Below are 22361 nucleotides of genomic sequence, written 5' to 3' on the forward strand. Positions count from 1 at the left end.
AAATAAAAAATCGGTTGGGTGGTTACTGACAAGTAAAGTTTTTTGAGGGCGGGAGGAGACGGCGAAGTTTACGCCACACATTTATCTACATTGGGTTTAGCAAAATGCGTGCATTCTAAAAGTACTCGCGTAGTTCTTATATAGCATGGCGTTTTGAAACGAACGCTCCAAACACACGAAAAAAGTAAACGCCCGCTTCGCGCTACTCGGCTAACTTGAAGCTTCCCAGCGCTTGGGGAGCACGCGGAACGCTGCGCGGGCTGGCGCACGAGAGCTTCGCCGCTGCGACATTCCGCAATAAAACACAATAAAAACAACGTAGTCTACTCTCGCTACCAGACCACTGCTCGGTCGTGATCTCTGCGCCCTCAAGCGTACTTTTTTTTCTTTTTCTTTTTTTTTTTTTGCCTCTCGAATCGGCGTGATGGCGGCTGTGTTGTAGCGTAAGTGCGGTCGTCGTTTTTCAGCAGCGGCCGGTTAACCAACGGATCGCCAGCGATGCGACATGGTGAGTGTGGTGAAATACATACGACCAGTTTGTTACGATTCAATGCTTTTAATACCTCTACGCTTCCTTCTTTGCTGTCCCGCCCCGAGACTGTTGTCGCGAGGTTTCACACTCAATCGAAGAGCCCCAATAATATTCCATGTCCTGCTTCTTCCGCACAATGCATCACATTCGTTGTGGTGTTGGTCAAGGGTGGCGAATACGGTCATCCGGCAATGGGGAAAGGTGGAGATCCCGTTGGGTAAATCCATTTTCTAGTGATGTGGGGTGTGAGAGCTGCGTTGGCCCTAGCTTTGTTGACGAATACTTCCGCAGAGCGAGGCATCGGGGGAGCCAGAGCCAGGTAGCCAGGAGGGGTAACGGAAGAAAGACGGCACTTCTGTGCCTGGCGTGCGTGATCAAAAAAACAATTCACAATTACTGCTTTTTTTTTTTGAAACTTACCCACATATTCAGGGCTGTTCTGCACAGCTCTGGTGTAATGTGGAAAAGCCATCAATGCCAGTGGTGTAACTCTTCCTATTGCTGGATTCCTCACCATCTTCGAAATCCAGCCGAAGCAGCAGCCATTGCGTTGGTTCTTCCTCCTGTATTAGCGTACTCACAAACTTGCAGGCAGCATGCGGGTGCTTTTCCTTGGGACTTTCACAGCGACCATTTCCTTTCAGTGGCCCTGCCCATGCATCTCTTCATTGGAATAATGTGGCACGTGCTCTGTGACCTTGCATTCAAGGCATTTACACCCTGCTCCAAGACTGTCCCATCCTGTACCTTTTCTCCAAGCTAAGAATGTTTACCTCTGCCGGGCCTCCCACCTCTCTCCCCCCCCACCCCCCCACTCTTTTTCCATGGCAGATGGGTGCATCTAAAACGATCGTTAAACCCACGCTCACTATCACCACCTTTGCGCAAACTTCACAGGATTTCATCTAACACAACAATTGCTGTTACTACCTCAATACCCCCTCACACTACACCCCACCTGGCATGGCTCTCCCACAAACTCCCTCTCTCCCCCTCCTCAAAGCAGTGGAAGGGCTTGCTGCACAGCAACTTGCTCAGACAGTGAGTTGATGATCTCCCAGTGCAGTACAGCTGTGAATGCACGCAGCCTACCACCTATGGGACTGGAATAACCACCCTCTGCTTCTTTTTCTGTTTCCCCTTCCCCTTATTTTAATAAATGTTTTCAACAATGCTGCAAATGTGCTTGGAACTTAGCAATAGAGTAAACACTAATTATGCAGTGTTAAAATTTGCAAACTACCCTTACCAAAATAATTTTTTCTTAAAGGCCAACTGCACTAAAATTTCAACCTCTTGAAAGCGATATTCCTGTATGGTCTTCTGAAAAAGAAAGTGAGATGAAAATACAACAGCTGAAATGCTTGCGTGGAAGCCGCAAGCGGTCAGCAAAAATCGTCGATTTTGAAACCAAAATCGAGAAGAGCGCAGCCATTGGAGTGATGTTGCGGCTGTCCAGCGCGCAAGTTCTGCGTGCGCATGGGGCAGCAAATAGGTGAAGTGTTCACAGCAGAGCTCGACTGGTTCTCCAGTTGCGTGGCTGGCTGGAGAAAGAAGCCCCGTCGGCTGGAGCATAACAGGCGCGTCATGGCTGTTTGTGATGCGCTGGCAGGTGTAGCGTGGTCTGACGCGGAGCTTTCTTCCGACTGATTAACAAAGCGTTTCGCGGGGCCACCACTAGTGTCCCAGCTGATTTGGTGGTACCAGCGCCGTCTGTATGATTACTGCCTAACACGTGAGCGAAAAAATGGCCAAACAGCCACTCTCCTGTTGCTCTCTCCTACCCTTCCCCGCTCCGTAGCCTTCCTTTGTGCTTTCATGTCCGCCCGCCAGCACCGCTTCTCGGAAACTATGCAAAATAGTTTAAAGTTTGTTTAGGGTTGGTTCCCCAGGTGGCGCTCCTACGCCTTGTTTTTCACCATGCCTGTCTGTCTTGGTCTGTCCCTGATAAAACCGCCTTTGCCTCGGAGCAAAATCACTTGTGCTGCTGCAGGCTGGTGCCAGCTTTGCGCTCTTATCTACTTGAATCACGGGCCCCGAAATTTTCTGAGTGGGGCATACCCCCCTCTGTCCCCTCCGCATTTCGGTCTTGTTTTCTCCCCGCTGTTCGCACTCCGCATCGGTATGCACTTTTAAAATTGAGGACTGTACTGTAGAGGCGTCCGGACAGCGTGGCGGAACCCTCAGCTGCTTATCCTTTTTTTTTTCTATAATCTTCTAAGCTTTACAAGCACGTGATATTTTTCGAAAGTAATGGTGGAAGCGAGCGCCTGAATGAAAAATGTGCAAGCAATTTTTTCCTCCCTAAATCCTCCAGAGAGAAAAAAACATCCATAAAATAATGGCTGCACCTTCCTAAAATATAGTTTTTCTGTTCACTATTTATCTACCTGACAATTAATATGTTCTTACACATATATTTCAGTTCCTCCTCTGTCAGTTATCTTTGGAAAAATGCAGCAAGTATAAAGCGAGCAACATGTTGAACGAGATCCCCAGCGCGCCCCAGAACTATCACCCCGTCGCGCCTAAGATGTGACCGAAACGGCTCTTGAAACCCAACAGGCAAGCCGACAGACATGCGTCAAAAGTGGGTGCAGCGTTTGCGACTCCAGAGCAGCGACGTAACGAGAAATGTCCGCCGGCGCGCACCACATAGCGGATGAGTGGCTGAACTAAGCGTCCCTACCCTTCCTATTGAAAAGCACGCGACGTGTCAAGCAATGTTTATACAGGCGGCGTTGGGTGGTACTTACTACAAATTGATAAATCTGGCCGAGCTGAAATGTGAGTACCGTTGGCCCCTTCCTATTGAAAAGCACGCGACGTGTCAAGCAATGTTTATACAGGCGGCGTTGGGTGGTACTTACTACAAATTGATAAATCTGGCCGAGCTGAAATGTGAGTACCGTTGGCCTTTAATGAGTAACCCTGACCATTCCTTGATTTTTCCAGGTGCCATTCTGTCACGGGGCATGGTGGACAATTCCCATGGCTGACCATTGATGACAATTACAAGGGAGAAGCTGCGTGGGGGCGAAGCCAGCACTGACTCTCTCATGGCCATTTTGTAAATGATGTAAATAGATCGCTCATAACCTTCAACCATGGTTCGTCTTATCTGCTGTGCCACAACATTACAGTTCTTTGCTAAGTTTCGCAGTTGCTACAAATCCTGTTGTAGAGAAAACCTTTTATTCACGTTAAAGGGGCCATTAGGACAAAATACCAGTTTCACTCACAACATTGGGTGTCTTATAGAGCCCCTACTGCTTGCCAAGCAGCGAATAATGCTTTATTCATTAAGAGATTACACAATTTAAGCCAAAGTTTCAATCCTCTCGCTAAATATGTCTCTTGTCATGTCAGCAATGATGTATCCAGGGCAGGCATTTGAAATGAATGTTGAGCACGTTACCTAGGGCTGCAGCAGATGGGGAAACCTTGCCTTGCATCTGACAAGGATGCAACATCTTGCGGTGACAGGCCTCCGCGTAGGCGACGCAACTGCATACACTACATGGATACATGGGCCTCATCATCATTCTCTCTTGGACTTCATCTGCGAAGTGAACATTTTCATGTTCAATTAACTTTTGTCATCATCAACTCCTACTCCCTCAACTCCTACTCCTGTGGCAAAATAAATGCCTTATAATTTCATTTCTTCGTTTACCGCTGGTCCTCTAGATGGCGCATGAATACCACTCAGACCTTAACTCAGGCCCACTGTCCATACTCACTTTGTTTTTGAGCGTATGTGCACCTGGCTTGTATTTCTGGCTTGTCTTTGTTACAGCATGTAATCGTTTCGTGAAATATAGGGTATGCTCAAGAAATAGGGTCATGCAAGACGATGTCGCTTACGCCAATCGGTCAGTGTTGAGAAAACTCCAAAGCGCCATACTGCTGAGCAGCTCTAACAAGCATAGTGTGCACAGCACAACAGTGCACACTGGTACTTTTGTTTATTTTACGTAATTTTTTCAAGTTCCATTGTTCTCCCGATTCTTACTATGATAAAATGAAAAAAAAAAAAAACTTGTTTTTCAAGCTCATAAGCCCTGCCTAACAACTTGCGCTTGCTTTTGCTGGCCTCAGCCAGTTGCACTGCGTCCCATAGTGCGTGCCAGTGTCATACTAATGAGGCAGTCATTCCAATGAACCAAACATTCATTTTTTCTTCATGGACTAACAGGGATTTACTTTTTCGTGGCATTTACAGTGAAACCTCATAAGAACTGAAAGGTAGCTTTGTTATAGGTAGTCTACTAATAGTAACGTTATGAAAACAAATAACTTGCAACTCCTGTTGTATCCCTTACTCCATTATGGCTCATTTTGTTGCCTCGCATGACCTGTTACACTTGCTGAGGAAGTGACATGGCAACACCAAAATGGTCAGAAATGGAGGAGGAATAAACGTTTATTGTGCACACCACGATGTGCTCAGCCTCCCAAGTCCAGGAGGCCGCAAGTCCGAGCTGCGTCCAGAGCTCGTTGCACCAGGGCTTGCTGTCGCTCTGGTGCTGAGCTGGTCAGCTCGGACTCCCACTGCTCAGGGTTGGTGGATGGGATGGAGTTAGGGTGGTGAGGACAAGAGAAAACAAGGTGGTAAGTCGTGAGAGGTATGTGACAGTGCGGGCAGTTGTAGGGGAAAAGGGACGGCGAGATGTGGTGTAGGATGGGGTGATTATAGAAGGTTTCAGTTTGCAGGCGGCGATAAAGCGTGGCGTGGTGTGTTGGGAGGGAGGGGTGGGGCGGGGGGTATATTCTTCGTGTGTGCCTGTAGTGGGACAGTATGGCGCTGAAGGTGGAATCAAGGGCAGGGAGCGTGTCTTCAGTGGTGGGAGGGTAGCAACCAGTGTCGGTCCTTGAAGTTGGGAGTGCCCGGTAGTGCAGATCGCGGGCTGCGGCATGAGCCGCTTCATTCCCAACCAGGCCGGCATGGCCAGGAGTCCATACAATGGTCACTTCTAGGTCCGGAGGTAGGTAGCGTAGCATGGGTAAGGCTTGCTGTGGGGCGAGACCGGCCTGGTAAAGGCGGCAGGCTTGCTGTGAATCGCTAATGATGGTGAGATAAGGCTGACTTCGATGTGTAGTAATGGCATGGGCGATGGCCAGGGCTTCGGCTTCGGGTGTAGGCATATTTCGGTAAGTTGCCGCAGTAAGGGTGTTGCCAGAATTGTCCAGGGTGACAAGCGTAGCCGGAGAATTGGGGGAGGGATGCGCAACGTCCGTGTAACGGGTCTGCGGGTCATTGCCGTAACGCTTCTCGAGGTGGCGTACTCGAGCTTCTCTTCGCGCCCGGTTGTAAATGGGGTGCATGTGCCTGGGTATGGGCGCTGTTCTGAGTTGTTGCCGAATGGAAAGGGGGATGCGCTGTAGGTTAAGACGAGCAGGGGGCGGGGTTCGGCCTATATTATGAAGGACCTGACGGCCTGTGGGGGTGAGGGCAAGTCTTTGCAGCTGAGATACGCGCTGGGCTTCGATAAGTTCATTCAGGGTGTTGTGGAGGCCAAGTTTCATGAGTCGTTCGTTCGCGGTGTAAGTAGGCAGGCTGAGGGCTGATTTGTACGTCTTTCTTATGAGGGCGTCCAACTTGCTAGTCTCTTGGGGTTTCAGATTGACGAAGGGGGTCCCATAAGTGATACGGCTGGTGAGCAAGGCTTGTACGAGGTGACATGTGTCTGACTCTCGCAGTCCATATGAGGAGCCCCGGATACGGCGAATGAGATGCGTCAGCTGGGAGACTGTCTTGTGTAGCTGTGGTAGGAGAGCTGACCCGGATCCGTCTTGATGGAATGGAACTCCCAAGATGCGAAGCGTGGGAACTTGTGGGATGGAAGCACCGGATATGCTGACCTGGGGATCGGGAGTTGTGTTAGCTTTCCTTCCCCTAGTGCGAGCACGAAGAACGAGAAGACCAGATTTAGTAGGTTCGCATGTTAGTCCTCTAGGTTGGAGATATTCCATTGTTGTGTCAATAGCTTGCTGTAGGCTGTCTTGCTGCTCACCGCTAGAGCCCCGGGTTGTCCAAATGGTGAGATCATCAGCATAGAACGCGTGGTGAATTCCAGGAATTTCTTGCAGCTTGGCCGGGAGGTGGAGCATGGCGATGTTAAAGAGTAAAGGTGAAATAACCGAACCCTGGGGTGTACCTTTGGCCGGGGTGGGGAAACAAGTTGAGGTGAGGGGGCCCAGGCGGAGAGTTGCTGTTCTGTCTCGCAAGAAGGCACTGACGAATTGAAAAGTTCGCAGTCCACATCCCGTGGTGTTTAAGTTATCTAGTATGGCCTGATGTGTAACATTGTCAAAGGCTCCCTTGACGTCTAATGTAAGAATGGTCTTCGGGGTGGTGCGGCTGAGGTGGTCAAGCACCTCTTCCTTGATCTGGATGAGCACATCTTGCGTGGAAAGGTGTTGGCGAAAACCAAACATGGTAAGAGGGTAGAGGTTCTGCTTTTCTAAGTGATCGGATAGGCGTTGATGTATCAGGTGTTCAAGAAGCTTTACGAGGCAAGAGGTCAGAGAGATTGGGCGGAGAGTGGTGGGGGTGAGGGGTTTGTTCGGCTTCGGGATGAGGGTGATGTCCGAATGTCGCCAATCTGCCGGGAGGGTTCCTGCTTGCCAGTGAGCATTGAAGAGAGTGAGGAGTTCCTGCAGGGTCTCCTCATCCAAGTTACGGAGTACGCGGTATGTGATGTTATCTTTCCCGGGCGTGGTATTGCGTGTGAGGCGGGCAAGCACTGCGGTGAGTTCCGTTAAGGTAAAAGGGGCATCGAGGTCTTCATTGGGACTACCGGTATAGTGGCTGACCGGAGGAGGGGGATAGGAACTTGGGTGGCCGAAGAGATGATGCTGGATCTACTCAAGAAGGCATTGCGAGGGGAGATCACTGTTCTTGATGAGGCGTTGTATCTTATGGTCGGTATGCCGCCGGGTATTAGTGGGATCGAGAAGAGAGCGAAGGAGGTGCCACGTCCTTTTTGAGTGTAACGTGCCCTGCAGTTGGTCAGAAATGGAAAGACATTTATTCTGCACTTCAGCCAGACAAATGATGACTAGCCGTGGATCACGGCATGTGTAACTTTGCCTATGTAATTTGCTTGTGCACAACTGCTCATCCGTTATACTGCTCCTTGCGCGTCGTTTCAAATTGTGGTAACCGGACAACGGTGGCGGTGGTCAATCCCACGGGATATGTCCCAGGGGAAGACGAAGATGTGGCATCACATGGCCTGGATTAGAACATGGCCAACAGTGCTGGACTAGGTGTGCACAGCGTGACCTGCTGATGATCGGACCTTGGGGGAACGGGACTTCAAGTAAAGGTGCAGTTTTCCAGGGACCCCGTGTCTTTCTTGGGAACCACAGTCAGGTGAAAGGACCCTGGTACTAGAAAATAATGCCCTGCCATTACCTCAATGTGATAAATTTTGATCGGCCCATAAATCTCAAAGAAAAGTTTTCTGGTAACACAGGTAACCATTCAACAGAAGTATTTTGTTAATAAAGCGTACAAATTTATTGCTCCATTTTTCTGCACATCCAAAGATGGCCCAGTGTGTCGCAGTCACCGTGGCCATGGTCAGCTGCAAAAGAAGCAAAGTTTCACTTCAGATGATGGTCAGCTGAACTCTGAATTACATGCAGTAGCTACAGGGCCGTACCCAGAGGGGGAGTTTGGGGGTTTGAACCCCTCCCGATATCGTTTCCAGGCAGCATGTAAGCAATACTTACTGTTGTTTCGGGAAAACTACCTCCTTCCCAAAATCCATACCCCCCCCCCCCCAAAAAATCTGGCTATGGTCCTGAGTAGCTATAATGGGAATCACAAGTTGGGTGCCACATGAAGACAGCACCAAAGAATGGTTGATAAACCGGAAGGATAAGCAGTCTAATTTCGGGTTTAACACACCAAATAACACTTTCACCTGCATGCCTACCCTTGAGTTTACATTACAACTGATTTGCATGACTCAACACTCGCGCACACACACACACGCGCACTACTTCTCAAGCAGCTCTTAGGTGCAGCATCCGGTGGCGAATACTCCAAGCAACAAAAAAAGCTCAGATTTGTTTCTACGAAACGGAAGCCTAATCATGCTGCACCCGGAAAAATGGCCAAGCCAACAATAACTGAGCAGAAGGCTGTAGAATATGTTCTCCAAGCTGCGGGTGGGTCTGGTGGCCAGCACACAGCATTTGATCACACGTACTAAAGGGAGCACTAGTACCAGAGGCCTTCATACTAAAAAACTGAACCCTAAAATTTCTGCTATGACCAGCAGCACGTTTAATTTATTTGCATGAAAGGAAAACAATGCAAACTTATTTACCTTTTTACGTTATTTTTTCTTCACCTGGTACAATGCTTGAATAATTGTTTGTGCCAAAGCTACACCTTCGCTAAAGGCACACTGTAGTGGAGGGCTCGGGATTAATTTTGACCACCTGGGTATCTTTAGCGTGCACCGAATCTCAACCGTACGGGCGTTTTTGCTTTCCGCCTCCATCCGAAATGCAGCCGCCATGGCCGGGAATCGAACTCGCGTCCTTGGGCTCAGCAGCACAACACCATAGCCACTGCAGTGGGTCCCATGATGCCTGAATGGTTTACCCAATCTCAGCTCCACCCGCTGCAGTCGATCGAGCGATCGGCACAGTAGGGAGGTAGTTTTTATGCCGATTAGCAAACTTCAACAATTAAAAAATAAAAAGTAGAAGCAGCAAATACTCAAGACTGCATAAGACAGGTGTATCGGTGTGTATCACTTGCACCATCAGGCAGAGAAATTGAATTGAAATTCAATTTTGTAGATAGCGCATGGGTTGACGGGTGTCTGAGCGTGCAGAATTAATCACACGTACGTGTGATTACCCCTTTATTTGTTCTTTCTCTTTCTGCACAGTTTTATTTGTCCTTAGCTTGTTTTTAAAAAGAGTGTCTGTATAATAAACTGCAGTTGTAGTAGCGCACTTGTGTTGTCCTTTCACAGCCCCTGTCCATTTTATTGCCCTCCACTATTCCAGCAATGGAATATCAACTAGGCCAACCCGTCACATTGATTGATTGATTGAAAATATCTTTATTCAAAAGAAAAGAAAAAAGAGGGAGGAAAGAAGGTGGCTATCCCAATTCCGGGATTCCACTGGCCTCCATCGCCGCTATGGCTCTCTCTACCAGCCATCGTTGGCAGGCAGGGTCATCGCTGCGCAGGGTGGCCTCCCACTGCTCCCTTGACGTGTTTGTGAGTGGGTGTACTGTTGGTATGTACTGGCATGCCCACACTGTGTGGTACGCGTCCGCCCTCTCAGTAATGAAGAAGAGCACATTCTCAGGAGATTGCAGACAGACACATTACCCACACTGGCTAGATTACACTGCTGGTACCCCACGTTATATTCACCTTTTTGCCCGCACTGCCGGGAGAGGGCGGACGCGTACCACACAGTGTGGGCATGCCAGTACATACCAACAGTACACCCACTCACAAACACGTCAAGGGAGCAGTGGGAGGCCACCCTGCGCAGCGATGACCCTGCCTGCCAACGATGGCTGGTAGAGAGAGCCATAGCGGCGATGGAGGCCAGTGGAATCCCGGAATTGGGATAGCCACCTTCTTTCCTCCCTCTTTTTTCTTTTCTTTTGAATAAAGATATTTTCAACATTAAATCAGTTTTGGTGAGACTGCCCTTGTACTTTCAAAAATGATAGCCAACTTGAACAGTTTTCCTTTCCCTCTTTGTCACTCCTTTATCCCTAGCTCCTTAACCACCGGTGATATAGTATGTACAGAGAGCAACACACTTATATATAACACAACTGTCGTACTTCTAGCCTCATCCTTCCTCGCCCGAAAAGAATATAAAGAAAACTACTATGGCATGGCGTTCTTAAATCTTACCGACTACTTTTGGCCTCACAGTTTTTGTAAAAGATTGTTTCCGCCGTTTTCAGAGGCTCGCTGTTACAGACAAGTGTGTGGCACATGCACTGTACTCCGTTTTGTTGTGTGCTGGGTATAGCAACGCCCCAACATTATTTCCGAGTAAGAGCCAAAGGGGTTGCGAAGTCTTTCATCGCGTGACAATCCCTAGGCTTGACTTTGCGAGAATGTGGTTTTAACGTGATGAATGGCGATCGCTATAGCTCATCAATTTTCTTGGTGCAAACATTTTGCTGTAATTAAATGCCAAGACAGCCAGTTGTCGCATCCGCGTCGCTGTCTCCCTCCCTACCTAATGTGTGCTGCGTTTTCATTCGTTCGCATTCAGGTTGGGCAACCAGCTTGTCCGCGAAACACCAAAGACTGGCACTATTAACAGCTAATGTCAACGGATTCTAACAGTCACTAGATGCTGCGGTAAATTTACAATGTTCGTCCGTTTAATTTGTCCTCGCGGATCGAGTGTGAAACCTCGCGACAACAGTCTCGGGGCGGGACAGCAAAGAAGGAAGCGTAGAGGTATTAAAAGCATTGAATCGTAACAAACTGGTCGTATGTACTCACCACACTCACCATGTCGCATCGCTGGCGATCCGTTGGTTAACCCGCCGCTGCTGAAAAGCGACGACCGCACATACGCGACAAGAAGCCGCCATGCCGGGAAAGACAAAAAAAAAGAAAAAAAAAGAGGAAAAAAAATACGCTTGAGGGCGCAGAGATCACCACCGAGCAGTGGTCTGGTAGCGAGAGTAGAGTACGTTGTTTTTCTTGTGTTTTATTGTGGAATGTCGCAGCGGCGAAGCTCTCGTGGCTGGCGCGGACGGCGCGCACATGCACCCTCTCGCACAGCAGCGCCCCAAGCGGGCGCCGCCGCCAGTCATCACGGTCGGGGCCACCTCCGCCCACTGTAGTCACGGGGTATCTGTTCCGGAATCCGGCCACGCCGCCGCGCGCCGTACTCAGGGTTTCGGCCGTTGACAGGGAGTTGCGTAAAGAAATTAAAACGACAACAATAAATAATTGCCTCTTTTACTGACTACAATAGTAAATTATTATTTTTTGTGTGCAATATAATAAAGAAGCTTAGATTTTTAAAGTTTACAAACACAAAACGCGGACTGAGTTTTTTGGCGCTCCATTTGAACGTTAAAAAAAGCAGCAGATAGTAAGATAACACTGCGCAATGAAATTTGGCAGTGTTCTAGTGTAAGTAATCGTATTATTATTTGGCGTCTGTTTATTTAGCGCCCGACTTCATGCCCCCTCCATTCCCAACTTTTGTTTTCTTTTGATATCTGCCTTGTTCTCCAACGTTGTTTCTGTAGGAGAAACTAGGTGGTCTGTTTATTGCATTTGTACACAATATTTACGGTCGCTAACAATAAGAATGGAATAAAATTGTGATTGCTTGTACTTTATAACTCCACTGAGTGACGAGAATGACTGTTGTCAGAGGGGGCTATGATTGTGCTGGTGGGGCAGGAGAGGAACAGGGAACGACGGAATGATGATACAGATGTCACAGTTCAAGGTTGTGCTGTGCTCGGTGCAAGGTTGTAGAAAACAAAAAGTGGGAGGGGGAGTGTTATTCTGTCGATGTCGTAATAAGCAAGGGCTGATATTTTTTCCTGTTTCAACGTCGGTGCTGCCGCTGCTTTTTATTGAATTTGGCAGCTTTTTTTGTTTTGCTTTTGAACATTTTTGACGAGGTTGGGTGGATGGCACAATGGGATGTCTTTTTGAAATTATATTGCATGCATGACCTCAATCAATGATGAGCTGAACACCTTTTCCCCACCCTTTCAACACCCTTCCAAAAAAAAGGGTGGTGAGGTTGGTCAACACCCTTTTTTTCACGCAAAAAGGGTGGAAAGCTACAAAAAAGGGTGTTGAGATTCAAGAAAAAGGGCGTAAGGGCCTCCCAACACCCTTTTTTCAATTATTTTACACCCTTTTTGGCCAAAAGGGCGTAAAAAAGTTTAGTGTGCATCGTAGATGAGGGCGTTGCGGACAGGTCTGTGCGTTGCTCTGTTCGTTTGCGGCGTAAAAGAACCCCTCGGTGCCACCGGAGTTTAGTGACCTCTTCTAAGAGTTGAGCGATTTGCTCATCAACAGCAGCCGTAGTGGCATCATCGGGTTCTGGCGTAAGTGTATGCTGCAGGGAACTCTTTTGGCGGCGGCGATACCCTCGGCGCGCAGCGTCACTGTACAGTAGTGGTTCTTCAGGTACAGAACGCAAATCAGAGAGGTCTGGCCAGTCTTATTCATCCCACTGGAGGGCCGAAAAACGGTTGGTTGTCAATACGGCGAATGTGTTTAAGTTCCCTTCTTTTGAGCCTGCGGTTTTGACGGCGACGTAGTGTCTCGGTAGCCTCTCGCTTGGTCGGGCACCTAGGCGATGTAATGTGGTGGTCGTTACTTTTGCCGAGGCCACACTCGTAAGACCCTTGGCTCTCAGCCATTTCCTCATCCAGGCATCGGGATGGGCAGGACTTGCGCACATGCTAGGTAGAAAGCACTTTTAACCGTAAACAACACTATGCTTGTAGGGTTGAGGTCGTAAAATGCAACCGAAGTAGTACAAACAGGCGGGGGGTGTCGGAGGTCCTTGGAGCGTTACGAGGCAGGAGCCCTTTTTTCCCATGTAGCGCGCTGCTATGATGCGGTGTGTAGGGCAGTAAAGCTCACGCTGGAGCACTGCCTGATCTTCTTTGCAATCGACACCGTACACGCAACGTAGCGATGTAAGCCAGACCCTTCAACTAGGTACACCTGCACGGGGACCACGTCTTGAGGTGTGATCGTTATGCACTTGAGCATTTGCAGGCGATCAACTGCAGCCAATGTCGGGAGCCACACAGCGATGGTGTTTGACATCGGGTGAGCAGCAAAGCGACGAAAGCCTTTGGTGCCGAGGCAGGAATGTAAGTTTGCTTGTATGATGCGGTTTGGAATGGTTACAAGGCTTTTTGGTGTTGAAGCCTTAATCGTGGCCTTGTACCGGACTGATACAGGTGTAAAATGGACTGGGTGGTTCATGCTCAGGCAAGGACGCTTCTCTTGGGAATCATGAGGGGGTGATTTCTTTTCCGAATTTCCTGTCGGCCGCTTATGGCCGACGCGACCCGTTGAAGACAGGTGTTGTGTCTTGTTAACTGACGTAGTCTGGTTGTTTACCTGAAGGTGCGATACGGCTTGGGTTTCATCGCGAAGGGTGGGTTGAGTGTCCATTGGCACGGCCGGCTCGGTAACCGAGTCACTCACCGACTGGTGTGCTTCGGATGTTGGTGTCGTGCCGACAGCATCGCAGCTTTGTCCGGGTGCAGCCGGAGCATCTGTAGCTGGTGGGGTCGCCGTTGTAAGAGCTCGCAGCGGAGGCGGAGACGGCCCCGCCGAATCCGTGCCGGGTGAGCTAGGCCTAACCACTGCCCGATGATCGTGGGCTTCCGCGACGCCGAGAAAATCGACAGATGACAGGGAGGCTGGTAGCGGGCATGTGTTCGTTACCTGTTCCGACGATGTACGCACGGTTGTCTTCATGTAGGGGAGATATTTCCGCGGGGTGCGAGATTTTCCTGCGGAGCGATGTGAAGCCAAATCGAATGCGTTCTTCTGCTCGATTTTTTTAACTGAGGACAGGAAAAAGGACGATTTGCTGAAATGCACTCAATTAGTAAATTTGGAACAGTTTCATTCAACGAGCCAACAAAGAAATTTCTCAGACCTGACGAATTTTTTGATACAGTACCATTACGGGACATTGTTTTACAAAATGGTGCATTATATGTCCGGGTGTATGAAAGTAAGTTAGAGCACGTGTACTTCCGGTTGTTATAAGCATGGGTAAAAATCTAATCCCTTTTCTTAAGAGAAAGATAGTTAAAACGCGCAGCTTGCTCCCGTGCAATTTGTGCCAAAGTGAAATTCCAAATTTTGGACTGTTTTGACCGTATCGGAATAGCGCAATCAGATAGAGAGATAACTTTATTACGCTATAATGTGAGAGTGGTTCGGCAGTTCAGGAGCCCATGTGCTGTCCAGGCTTCGTAGCCCGGGTCACAAGCAAGTGCTGGTCCTCAGGTCGACAGCTAGACAGCAGTATCTCCCACTGCTCAAGGGGGGGGGGGGGAGGGGACGGGTTCAGGGGCGGCAGGTTTGAGTTTTTGTGCAGTCGAATAATGTGTGTGTCAGAGTTCCTGGTTCCTGGCAGAATTTACACTTATCAGAGTGCTGTGTAGGACAGAGTGAATGCATACGGAAGGGGTGGGGAAAAGTGCCTCCTTGAATTCCTCTGAGCGTGAGTATGTGAGCAGGCGGGAGTCCACACAATGTCCATCCGTGGGGCAGGCGGATTTCTTTCAGCAGTCGCCATGTGGCGGGGGCCACCCATCTCGACAGGAGCCTGCGACAGGTGGCTTGTTCATAGGTAAGTATAATCGTATAGGTGGTTTGGGTAAGGGCGAGCGCAATGCTAATTCTTCAGCGTCCAGGGAGGAAATAGTGCCGATTGAGGCGGTGGGGATGAGGGCGTTCGTAGAGGTTACCACTGCCACCATACTTCGGTTATCTGGGTATCTGGCCGCATCTGTGTAGATTATGTCGGATCGGCTGCTGTAAAGTTCTTCTTGGGCCAATTGCTTCGGGCTTGTCGACGACCAGGGTGGAGGTCCGGGTGCATATTATTTCTGGTCTGGGAAGGGGGCGCACAACAATGGACTAGAGCCAAGCGCCGGAGATAGTGACCAGGTGGGTCTGTTCAGGGTATGACAACTGAATATTTTGAAGGACCCCACGTCCTGCTTTGGTTTGGGTAAGTCGAAGGCGTTGACTGGAAAGGTGTCCGCCAATGAGCTCCTATATGGTATTGCGGATCCCAATGATAAGTAGTTTAGTTTGACCGTAGACGTATTCATCGTGACACCCACTGCTTGTTTAGTTGCTTTCGGGATGAGGCGATTGAGTTTGTCGGTGTCGGTTCGAGTCTGGGCAATATACGGTGCGATGTGAGTGAGGCGGTAGATGACAAAGGCGTGAACGAGCCGAAGAGTATCTTTTTCTTTCATGCCTTTGTGCCGGTTAATGATGCGACGATGTATTACCTGACAGTCGCTTTACTAAGGTTGTAAAGTGTTTGGTCATTTATGGTGTTGGTTTGGATAGTAAGACCCACAATCTTCAGTGCTCGTGCTGGTTGTATAGTGTTTCCGTCGAGGGCAATCGAGATTTTGTCAGGCTCAGGGTTGAGGTTGTGCTTAGGAACTATCATTAATTCTGACTTTTGAGAAGAAGAGCGCAGGTCACTGGCTTGAGCATACGCGTTCGCGGTCTCCGCAGCGCGTTGTAGAGCAGCGGGAAGGCCAATGAATAAAGCGTTAAACAGGAGGGAAGACAATACAGATCCCTAAGGCGTGCCGCGACTGCCGAGATGGATTCATTTAAAGATGAGATCTTCTAGTTTGAGGATGGCTCGCGATCCGTGAGAAAATCGACGATGTGGATGCAGGTTCGTTCTCCGCACCCAGTCTGATTAAGACGACCAAGAATCGCCGTGTGGGTCACCTTATCAAATGCCCATTTGCGATCCCGGGCAAGGATGGCTTTAGGGGAGTCACAGGTGGCTGGTGCGATTATTTCTTCCTTGACTTGAAGGAGCACGTCTTGGGTGCTGAGGTGTTGACCAGATCCCTACATGGAGTTTGCCATTCTCCCAAGTGCTGCTGGAGCTGGATATTCCAATCGAGAGAGACGTTGGGGTTGCCTGTGTATGGTAGCGGAGGTCAACTGTATCTGTTGGTAGGTATATGTCTTGAAGGTCCTGGATGAGTTGGCCGGGTGTGCCAGAGTACGCGTGTGGGGTTCAGGCCATGTTTCAGTTCGAGTCCTTTTTGGTGGTGAGGGGATCATGAAGGTGGCGTAGTAGGTGCCATGTCTTGTGGGTAGTAAGAGTGCCTTGCAAGCTGTCGCACACCTTGAGCCTCCTTTGTAACGCGGGGGACGCATGTCGGATGCCGACCACCTAAGTTTCTTTCTTAAGGGGCTTCGCGTTTCATCGTCATCGGCGTCGTCGTGTGGCCTTTGTTGAAACCCATTGTGTAAGGTTGGCTTTTCTGCAGTGCGTTTTCGTGTTACCATCTACCGCGCAAGTGAGGCATAGAAAGCTTCGTTATAATAACGAAACCGAGAAAATCAATCGGAATAACAAATACCATTTGTAATCACTGTCAACTAGGTTAGTTTCTTTTTTTTTTAATTGCGATAGTATGCCCGTTGACATAAATACTATGCTACAAGTATAGGCTAACTCCCGTTTCGCGAAGAAACGCAAGGAGGGAGCGGTGGTGGGGTCCCCATATCAACCGATGGAGGTCAGGTGGTCTGCCAGGGTGGAGGCCTGTGCCTCGAAGGTGTCGTGTTCTGGCCGCTTGCAATGAAGGGCACGTCCACAGCAAATGTTCTGTGTCGGCATCTGCGGCAGGAGCCGTGCAAAAGGGGCAGTTCTGGTCGAACGGGGCATAGTAGCGTGGTGGCCACTCCCGGGTAACAGCGGGAGACAGGGCTACACCAACACGAAGTCTTTGCAGCAAGACCTCCTCCCGGCGAGTGAGTCGGCTAGGGAGGTCCGTTCCACACGGTGGAATTAGAGCTCGTGTGGCGTGACGAAGATCTTTTCTTTGTAAAAACTGTCCTGGGGTATCTAATGTCAGTAAAGGCAATGGTCGTGGAACAAATGCATTGTGGCAGGCACCATCCGCCGCAATGTGAGCGGGAAGCGTATTTCGCCGGACCCACGAGAGCCGCAGAGGGCAGGGGTACGTATCCAGTATGTCATGAATGTCCCTCGAGATAGCCAAGATGTTATTCACTCGACGTAAATCACGTATGGCTGCCGTGGAGTCTGTATAAATTTGTAAAGTAGTACCTCTAGGGGCTCGATGAAGAGCATGAGTTAGTACTTGCAAGCCGTCCCGGATGGCCGTAAGCTCAGCCAGCATAGACGGCAGGGTGCGGTGTGTTTCGTAGAAGCACGTTTGACAGGCCACTGGGTGGGAAAGACATTTTAGTGTTGTCGTCACCACGTAGTCCTTGGCCCCAGCGTCCACAAATGCCTGCACCACCTGGGGTTGAGACTCAGCCGCCAGTTCTTGTGCGACCGCGAAAAGCGTATCAGTATGTCCGTTGCATCGATTGTGAAGTCGCGTTAGTGGCCTGTTGTCGGACACCTGGTGGTATAGCCAGGGTGGCCTGGTAACGACGCAGGCTGGAGATGTGGGTAGTGAACGACCCATGTAATTTCCTAACGCCGCTGCCTCAGCAACAAAGGTGAGTTTATGCATGCGGGCGGACCGATGCTGATGGACAAGCTCATCCAAGGTGTTAACTTGAGCTTCAGCCTGAAGAGCAGGGATCGGTGTTATCCTAGGGAGGCAGGTAATTGCACGCATTGCGGCTCGGTTAATTGCCTCAGGTCGAGCCCACTCCGCCTGGTTCAGGTGTTGGAATAGACCCTTTGAAAAATGGCCAAATCGTTGGCGGAAAAGCAGCAAGCCACTGTGACAACACTGTGCACCCGCTGCGCCGCCATTAGAAAGGAAGCGAAAAGGCTGCGAGCACAGTTTCTATGGGGTAGCTACCATCCACCGTCCACGTAATTGCATACGCGTCGTGGGGCAACAGACTCGTAAAGCCGTGGGCGAAAACATGCAACCGCAATGGCGTTGCTACGACCTGCTTCCTTTCTAATGGCGTCGTCGCGTTCACCACCAGTGCTACCACCGCTGAGTTCTCAGCGTTGTCCGCCTTTTTGCAAAGTGTCTATTGTACCTGGTAAACAATCCGAGGCTGGAGTACAGACCGCACCAATAGATGGACCCTTTTGGAACAGGAGCCACCAGACTTCTGTGAGATGCGTCGGATGAGGTGGGGCATCTGTCCCGCTTTTTGGCGAGCGCAACGTATCCACATAGACGCTGACCCAGACGCATAAATTTCTAATCCCAGCACGCGAAGTGAGGTGGCAGTGCGTACAGGTCGCCCGCAGAGTTGTAATGCGATTGGAGACATCGCCAGTCGACGACGGCCCCAAGCACTGGCCACAGGCAGAATAGCTGTCTTTTCGACGGAAAGTGTCAGTCCAGCATATTCGCACCATTTCTGCGTGTCAGACAAGGCTTGTTGAAGGCACTCGGTTTGCCGAGTCAGGTCTGAGTGTACAGTCCACACTGTGATGTCATCCACATACATCAGAAAGTGCATGTCAGGTATAGAGCCGAGATGCCTGGCCAGCGATAACATAATAATATTAAAAAGGAAGGGCGAGATTACCGATCCCTGAGGCACTCCGCGGACAGGCGTAAAGTGACCGTAACTCGTCCCACCAATGCGAACCGAAAAGGGTCTTTTTGTGAGGAAGTTCCGGAGGAAAGAGCAAACCTTGTCCGGGAAAAGAAGGCCTTGGAGAATTTCCAAGATGGCTCCGTGGCTAACGTTGTCGTATGCCTTTTGTATGTCCTTGGCAAGCACTGTGCGCACTTTGTGTGATCGGCCGCCCAGTAACACCATTGACGAGGAGTGGTCAAGCCCATCCTCAGTACCCAGACGGGGCCTAAACCCGATCTGCGCCGGGTGATACCACCGGAAAGTGTCCATCCACCATTGAAGCCGGGTTGCCAGCATACGCTCCAACAGTTTGCACAGGGTGCACGTCAAGGCTATTGGACGCAAATTAGGGAGCTGATCGGGTGGCTTACCAGGCTTCGGTATCGGGACGATAACAGCGAGGAGCCAAGATTCTGGTATGTCACCAGAGAGCCAGACCTCGTCAACGGAGTCAAGGAGATTGCTGAGGGCTGGATCGTCGAGGTTCTGGTACGCAAGGCCATCTGGCCCTGGAGCGGTACGATGTTTGGCGTGATCAATCGCAGCAAGGAACTCGGCTATGGTGAAAGGCGATTGAATTCGACGCACGGCGTCGTCAGGAGGAGAGGAACAGACGTGACTCGGCAGGGGAAACGGGAAGAAGTGACAACTGGGCTAGTTGGTAATGCATATGGGACATCTTGAAGGTAGCACACATAAACACGGACTCTAGCGAAAGAAACGAAAGAAACCATAACTCTGTGGTTTGTCGTTTCTTTCGCTAGTGTCCGTGTTTAAGTGCGCTACCTTCAAGAAGGGGAAACGGGCACGGGTTGCTGGCTGGAAGAATATCAAAGGCAGGAAACAAGGCGCGGGCAATATCGGCGGCAAATTGAGCAGGATCTTTGTCCGATGCCAAACATGCACTGGCTGCCGCATCTGGAGTGCGGCCTCCACTTTCCATCGCACGAAAGGTGCACCAGATGGATGACGTAGTCGCCGATGGGCCGAGTGATTCACACCAGCTCAGCCATCGCTGCCTTGACAGACGCTTCTCATGACGCCTGGCAGCCGCAGTCAGACGTTTTAAGCGTATTCGGGCCTCCACAGACGAGGGATCTCGGGAGGCAGCCACTTCAGCTTGTTTGCGCTGGGCCCATAGCTGTAAGAGTCGAAGGTCAGGCTTCGGCCGGGATTCCTCTACTCATGTGTCCTCACAGGCGCTTCGCAGGGCTTCCTTAACGAGAGTGATGGGGTCCGGACGTGGCGCCGTGAGCATTGTGTTGATGTTGTCCCGGAACATATCCCAGTTTGTTACAGCGCAGCGTCGTCGTAAGCGACGCGTCATGGTTGGGACAATGCCAAGCCTGATGGGATGGTGATCACTGCCCCAGCAGTCGGCCTTTCGGTGCCAGGAGAACGTATCATTTCCAAGCCACCAGGTTAAGTCGGGCGAGTAGGGTGGCATCCGGGGATGAGTACATCGGCGCGTAGGACATGAGATATCGTTAAGGAGGGTGAAGTGCGCATCGCTGAAGCAGTCAAGTAGCACCTGTCCGCGTGCACTTGTGGTAGCATAACCCCAGTCGCAATGAGGGGCATTAAAGTCCCCGGCCACAAGTATTGGGCAGGCAGCGTGGGAATGCCGTGGGGAGATGTTAACCAGCCCATTCTTAGACGAGGCGCACGTCCGCTGTGTGGGCGTACATAACATGACACCAAGATTATTGCTAACTTGGGCAGTTGAACTTTCACTGCAACCACTTCTTGCCATTCCGTACACTACACGTCTAGGGGGATCTGAGTCTGCGGATAAGCCGTGAGCACATAGATGGCGGCTTTGCCTTGCGGAGATCCATTGGAGCCACAGCGCCGATCATGTATGGATGGCGTAGCGTAAGCCGTGCAATTTGGGAGGTGAGGTAGAGAGTTTGTCTCTTGTAGTCGGAAAGCCCAAGCTCGCAGTTTGCCTAGGCGAACGCGTTCCCGAAGGTCTCCAATCTTTGCTGTGAGGCCGCGACAGTTCCATTGGACTATATATATTGTGACACAGGCATAGTGAAATGAGACTTAACCTAGTTGGGCTGCTAACACGGACACCAAGTTCTGCAGCTGCTGCACCACAAACTGTACAAGCTCATGGTGCGTGAAAGCAGAAGGGACAGTCTCTGGTGGGGTCATGCTTGATGGGGCGAATCGGGGCTGACTCGAGCGGTCTTGTTTCGGTGGAGGCTGACGGGGCGGTCGATGAATTAAGCGGGCACGGCGCTGTGTGAACTTAGTCATCTCAGTTTGCAGCAAAGCCAACTGCTGGTCTATCTTCCCTAGCTCTTTCGTAACCGGAGACAATTGCACTGTTTGACTGTACCGTTTCTTCTGTCGGCGGGACCCACGGAGCACATCCCGGTACAATGGCTGGTAGAAATCCAAAGGCTCCAGAGCGCCTTCTTCTACTACTTCTTCGCTTTCCTCCGCCAAACAGCCGAAACGGTTGGACAGATGAATATCGTTGGGTTTGGGCTGGCGTCGGAACGCGCGTCGCTTAGCGCGAGTAGCTTTGCACTTAGTAGGGCACTTTTTGTCCGGGATGTCATGTTCATCCGTTCGACACAGACCACATCGAAACCTAACTTGCGGTGAGACGGACTATGACTTAGCCAGTGCCTCTGATGCCGTAGAAGCCGGTGGTTCCGAGGCCGTTGTCACTGGTGGTTCTGTGACAGGGAATGGGCACGACATGCTCATGTGTCCCTGACGGAAGCATTGATAACAATGCACCACTCCGGCCTTGTATGGACGTGGGCGAAGAACGCAGCCGTTGTAGAAAAAAGCCGCCCGCATCTTCCCACGGGGGGAACTCGAGTAAATGCGTCGCATCTACTCGAGTCAAGCAAAGCGTCACGTCAAGCGTAAGCCATGCAAAGACGCCCTTGACTGAATTCCGAACGCGTGCTCCGCCGCTTATATACGTTGAGGGGACTGCGTAAGCCGGTCCCAGTCGACGACGTTGGCGTACTTGTAAAGCGGCGTGGACTCTAGGTGTTTGAGCCAACCGCGGATGTTGCTTGGCCGGAGAACGGCACACCGGTTATATGCGCAGCGCGCCCGAAGGAGAGGAAACCGCGGAATAGAGAGTACTGCACATGCGCCGGCCCAAGCGCGTCTGCCGGCCGCGGCTATGACGCAACGTGCCGCGGCTATGACGCAACACAATCCAACACAATCCACTTTAATCCAATCCAATCCAATCCAAATCCAATCCAAGCCAAGCCAAGCCAAGCCAATCCAATCCAAGCCAATCCAATCGAATCCAATCCAATGCCCCTCGCGAGAGAGTGTTCGAATCCAATCCAATGCCCCTCGCGAGAGATGTGTTCGCTTTCGCCTCGACTCCACGCGCATGCGCAGTGAGCGTGCGGACTACGGACGCCAACGCGGGTGACATCGTGAGTTACTGAAATGCTCTGCATTTAAAAGACGATCCGGTTGCTCTAACGGGCCTCGAAGGGTTACGAGAC

At 50.5% G+C, this 22361-nt stretch overlaps 2 long non-coding RNA genes across 2 annotated transcripts; one reads left to right on the forward strand and one right to left on the reverse strand.

Annotated features, from left to right (window-relative positions):
• Nucleotides 1–273: 273 nt before the first annotated feature.
• LOC144145897 (uncharacterized) lies at nt 274–3637 on the forward strand. Its single transcript, XR_013317628.1, has 2 exons — nt 274–508; nt 3488–3637. It is a non-coding gene; the product is annotated as an uncharacterized LOC144145897 (long non-coding RNA).
• A 3910-nt stretch (nt 3638–7547) lies between these two features.
• Nucleotides 7548–11153, reverse strand: LOC144145896 (uncharacterized). Its single transcript, XR_013317627.1, has 2 exons — nt 11053–11153; nt 7548–8127 (listed from the first exon to the last, which is right to left on the reverse strand). It is a non-coding gene; the product is annotated as an uncharacterized LOC144145896 (long non-coding RNA).
• Nucleotides 11154–22361: the final 11208 nt, after the last annotated feature.

The sequence above is a fragment of the Haemaphysalis longicornis genome, unplaced genomic scaffold (assembly GCF_048455015.1).
Source record: "Haemaphysalis longicornis isolate Haplotype H1 unplaced genomic scaffold, Haemaphysalis longicornis Haplotype H1 scaffold_7, whole genome shotgun sequence".
Taxonomy (NCBI): domain Eukaryota; kingdom Metazoa; phylum Arthropoda; class Arachnida; order Ixodida; family Ixodidae; genus Haemaphysalis; species Haemaphysalis longicornis.